Below are 5,876 nucleotides of genomic sequence, written 5' to 3' on the forward strand. Positions count from 1 at the left end.
AATTATATTTTCAGGAAGATAAAGTGAACATATCTAAGCCTTATTTAATATGATCCACTTCTAATTTCTTAAGACAAATGAATTTTAAGAGAATTATGGCTACAGGGTTTAGTATTTTTTAAATGCCACACATTCTTTTCCAATTTTCTTGAAAAAATGATAACCTTTTAGGAATGCTACTTCTCTTTAATTAATTAATAGCTGGAATATGAAAAGCTGGTACCACCATTCTTATTACCTTTTCCTTGTAAATTCCATACTTTGTTTACCTTGTGATTGAATAAAGTCATATGTGTTTCAGGATATTGGAAACATACAAAAGTTTTTCCCACTCTGATTCCCACCACCTAAGTCATCTTCTTTCATCTTTATTGATTCAAAGTTGAATGTTCTTATTTACTACATCCTCTTAAACTTAGGAACAAAGAGATAACTATAAGCAGTGGTGTGCACTTAAATTCCCTCCTGTGAACAAAATGACATTAAAATGATTAACTTTTCTAAGTAGGATAATATTTGGGAGACTCTTTTATAGCAATAAATCTCAAAATGCTTTAGAGGAATGCCCATGAGAGGGTCAGGGAGTCTTATGTTATTGAAGACCTAATATTTATGTTTCTTTCTCTATTGTATACAAAATCCTCCACCTCTGCCTCACACCTATAGAGTCAGAGCTCACAACTAACACATTTGATTTGAATTTGTTATTATTATTTTTTGAGGTGGAGTCTTGCTCTGTTGCCCAGGCTGTTGTGCAGTGGTGCGATCTCAGCTCACTGCAACTTCTGCCTCCCAGGTTCAAGCAATTCTTCTGCCTCAGCCTCCCAAAGTGCTGGGATTACAGGTGTGAACCACCATGCCCGGCTGAATTTAATAGTTTTTAAAATGGAATTTTGTGCCATAGGAGGAGCATCCTGGTTGAGCAGACAGCTCCCCCTCTGATTACTAGGTCACCTGCTGTCTCTGAGATTCAGTCCCTTTAGGAGGAAGCTTGACCTCAATTCCCTGCACTTCTAGTACTTTATCATCAAATATGTATATAATGTCTGTGCTTCAGAAATCCCATCCATCAGAGAGATATACACTATTTAGTTTCATATTCATTAATCTGATACCATGAATGCAAATTCTTCATTAAGATGTGTTCCATGGTAGATAAGGGAAGGAGTGTTACCAGCAAGAAAAGCAACTGAAAATTGCTAAGCTCTGCAAGGTCAAAATTATAAAGGTCTTTGTAACTCCCAGTCCCCACTTTCCTACAGTTAGGAATACACATAATCCACCCCTGCACCCACGTCCAACAAATAACTAGTTAGTGCCAAGATAGGGAAGAGCAGCTCTTCATGCTGCTAGCAGGTGGGTCTTTCAAAGCTGCTTCTCAGCCTGCTTCTTTGCAAAACGAACTCTCGGAACCAATTTTTCAGTCACCTACCATTGATTCACAAACAGGAAACTATCCATCTGTTGGTTACTGTTTAAGAAATGGTTGACATGGACATCCCAGAAGGTGTCTGATTTGGATGCATGGGTATGTGAAGTGAAGAGGAGTATGCTCTGGGGTCATAAAGATGCTATTCTGATCCTCCTGTGAGACCATGGCAAAACCTTGGCTTCCTAATTTTTAAAGGGAGATAATGAACTTCCACAAGCTTGTTATTAGGGTTGAAAGAAATTATCTTTCTCCAAAACTCAGCTCATAATGCTCACAACTCTATTATTAATCTTATTAACTCCCTTTCTTCTCATTTTATGTGTTACTTCATAGTGAAATATATTTCTAACCTAGGTCATCCATGAACACTGGTAAATTTAGCTGGAGGATGTGCTAAGTGTCTTGAGGGTTGCACTTGAGCCAAATGGTGTAATCAGAATAATCCAATGTAGCTGAGTTGGGAGAGCTGGCCCTAATCACTGGCTACTTCTTTTCTTCCCACTTTCCCCATTGTCCTGTGTCTTGAGGGGCCACGGAAAAGTGTGGGAACACTCAGCCCATATATCCAGAAAGTTGCCTTCTTGGCCTTGGGCCTTGGGGTACACACACTTGTGATGTTGTCAGCCCAGAGAGGATGGTCCTAAAAGTGATTGTGTGGCCATGTGGGGCAAGGGATCTGAGTCTCAGGGCATGGTCTAGAAGGGAGAGCATAGGCTCCAGGTGGGCATATCGCATTAGTCTTGTGGCCCAAAGGAGTCAAATCTGGGCTTCTAAAGCCTGAAACCCTAGCCAGGGATGTTTTTTGTCTTGATCTGAGGGTGATACTTTGAAGACTTCAGGTGTGATGGAAACTGAAGGATCCACTGAAAGAGTGGTTGTGGAAAGACTCATAAAATGATATTCCTTGATTTAGGATTTGTGGAATCAACAGGATTGAGATTTTTAGACAAAAGTGAGGACGGTGAACTATTAGCCACCGCATTTTAGAGTGATGTGTGTGTGTGTGTGCACACACACGTGTGTGTCAGGAATGCTAGAGGAATGAGTCTGATTGGAGAAGGGCTGAGCAATGAACACACACCTGTGTGTTGACTGGCAGGACTTTTCTTTTTCTTTTCTTTTTTTTTTTTTTTTTGAGACGAAATTTCACTGTTGTTGCCTGAGCTGGAGTGCAATGGCATGATCTCAGGTCACCGCAACCTCTGCCTCCTAGGTTAAAGTGATTATCCTGCTCAGCTTCCCGAGTAGCTGGGATTACAGGCATGCACCACCATGCCTGGCTAATTTTTTGTATTTTTAGTAGAGACAGGATTTCTCCATGTTGATAAGGCTGGTCTCAAACTCCCAGCCTCAGGTGATCTGGCCAGATTGGCAGGACTTTCTTAGTGACCAGTGAGGAAGTCAGCAAGTGTGGTAGAATTAGGGTTTTAAAAAATAAATAATCTATCATTCTCTTAGAAAACAATACATAGTGAAATTAGGAGCAGTGTTCTGGAATTGATGATTACAAATGACAGAGTAGAAGTATTAATGTTAGTATCTACCCAAAAGCCCTGGCTTTTCAACTAATTCTCCTAAGGCTTAAGACGTTAAGGAGGGAATAAAATGAAAAATATTTCTCAGAAAGATATTGATGCAGTATCGAGTCACAGTCCTCTAAAGAAGGATTGTGTTCTAATCCTTTATCGAACTGAGAACACTGCACAGCACACAGACACTGCTGAGGGATCTCTTTGATGAGATAATAATTCTGTCTTGGGCATCATTTGTCCAAATTCTCATCACCCCGAGAAAATAACATAATCCAAGTTTTGTGAGTCATGCCACTCCCCATCCCTACATTGTGGGAATATTGTGGTAGGAATATGGGGTCAAGTCCACCTATAGCTGATCAGCAAATGATTCCTTGGGAAAAAAAAAAGACTGCTCTTGCATAGCAAATCTGAGCTGACACATATCAATCAAATTCTGGAAATATGTTTGTCAATATTACGTGGAAATGGAAGTAAAAGAAAGTCAGTATGCGTACCAAGTGCAGACACATTTTTACCTTATCTTTATTTGCTGATGGACTGTTACAGGCACATTGAAATGCTTATTGACTTGTATTTAATTATAAAATTTGTGCTCATAATAGCACATTTGGAAAAGTCAGAAATGTAGGAAAATAAAAGTTACCTGTAATCCTGCCACTGGAAAAATAGCCACTGTTAAATATTTGTCATATTTTCTCATTTTTTGCTAATGTGTATAAATTATATACATGGATAAATATATATACACACATACATGCCAGGAAATATTTTACGTACATGTATTTATTATGTATGCCTATATTTCATTATTTCAAAAATTATACATTGTATACATTATATAAAATAGGGTTATCATACTTTACCCATAGTTATATATCTTACTTTTCCACTTACATTATTTCATGAACTCATTCTATTATTACATTTATACCAAAACATAATTTATAAGAGCTCCACGGTGATTCTTTTCTATGTATATGCCATTGTCTGAATGTTTGTGTTCTCCACAAAATTTGTATGATGGAACCTAACTTCTGAGGTGATGGTATTAGAAGGTAGGGTTTTTGTGAGGTGATTAGGTCATGAGGGTTCTACCCTCAGGGATGGAATTAGTGCCTTTATACAAGAGGAAGCCTCTTTGCCCTTCTGTCATGTGAGAACATGTAGAAGGCAACATCTAGGCAGAATTGGCCCTCGCCTAGCGCCAAATCTTCTGGCATTTTGATCTTGGACTTCTCAGCTTTCAGAGCAATACATTTCTTTTGTTAATAAATTATCCAGTCTAAGGTATTTTGTTATAGCAGCTGGAACAGACTAAGACACTATATGTTATGATAAATTAAATATTTAAATTTTCAGGCTTTAAAAATTTCTTATCTATAACTTGAACTGTGATAAATACTTTTATCTGTTTATTATTTTAAGTTCTGGGATATATGTGCAGAATATGCAAGTTTGTTACATAGGTTTACATGTGCTGTGTTGGTTTGCTGCACCTGTCAACCCGTCATCTAGGTTTTGGGCCCTGCATGCATTGGGTGTTTGTCCTCATACTCTTGCACCCACCCCCGACAGACCCCATTGTGTATTGTTCCCCTCCTTGTGTCCATGCATTCTCATTGTTCAACTCCCACTTATGAGAAGGAACATGCACTGTTTGGTTTTTTGTTCCTATGTTAGGTTGCTGAGAATGATGACTTCCAGCTTCATTCATGTCTCTGCAAAGGACATGAACTCATTCTTTTTTATGGCTGCATAGTATTACATGGTCTATATGTGCCACATTGATAAATACTCATAACATTGTACTCTAAATTTTCCTTAAGATTAACTTTTCTCATGATTAATTTCCGTTCAAAATTAGAATAACAACAACTATGAACATTTAAGAGGTTATAATAGATATTGCCCTCTAGAAAGGTCTTATAAATGTAAATGTAAAATGTAAACTCCCAACAAGAGTACATAACAGAACCTGTTTCATTTTTTAACTTATTTATTTTTTGTCTCTTGCCAACTTGGACTATTTATAATAAACTAGACAAATACATAAATATATGTAAATAAACCTTAGCCAACTTTTTTTTAATTCAAGAAATCTCGTTTCTAAAAATTAGTATTCTTTAATTGTGATTTTAATTTTATACATTTATTTGGCATTCATGTTTCTGTTAGCCAGGTGATATGGTTTGGCTCTGTGTCGCCACCCAAATCTCATCTTGAATTCTAATCCCCAGGTATCAAGGGAGAGACCTGGTGGGAGGAGATTGGATCATGGGGACGGGTTCCCCCATGCTGTTTTTGTGATAGTGAGGGAGTTCTCATGAGATCTGATGGCTTTAAAAATGACACTTTCTCCTGCACTTCCTCTCTCTCCTGCTGCTCTTTCACCCTGATTGTAAGTTTTCGGAGGCCTCTCCAGCCATGCAGAACTGTGAGTCAATTAAACTTCTTTTGTTTATAAATTACCCAGTCTCAGTGTAAAAACACATTAATACACCAGGATTTGGTCAGAAACTATAGTTGTTTCATGTAGGGAGGATTTAATACAGGGAATCAGGAGCTTATAATATTTCTAGGTTAAATTGGAAAACAGACTAGAGAAAGCTACTGTTAGCTTCCGGGAATTCTGAAGTGCAGGTGTATCAGGAAACCATGCTGGTGATTTCAGATGCCTGAAGCACCAGTGATGTGCAGGTCACCCAGGAGCTCCTGGGAAAATCTTACCTCTACTGTTGGCTGAGGTCTTCATCCTTGCACAGCGCTGTTACCGGGTGAGAAATGCCTTCTGCTTCTCTTCCACTTTCCAAAATCTCACAAAATTCCTCTCACTGGTGAATTGTGACCCAGAATCCTGATGGCATGGATTATTCTAACGTTTGAAATGCAGAGAAGAGCATAGAAAGGGA

This window comes from Saimiri boliviensis, chromosome 13 (genome assembly GCF_048565385.1).
Source record: "Saimiri boliviensis isolate mSaiBol1 chromosome 13, mSaiBol1.pri, whole genome shotgun sequence".
NCBI lineage: Eukaryota > Metazoa > Chordata > Mammalia > Primates > Cebidae > Saimiri > Saimiri boliviensis.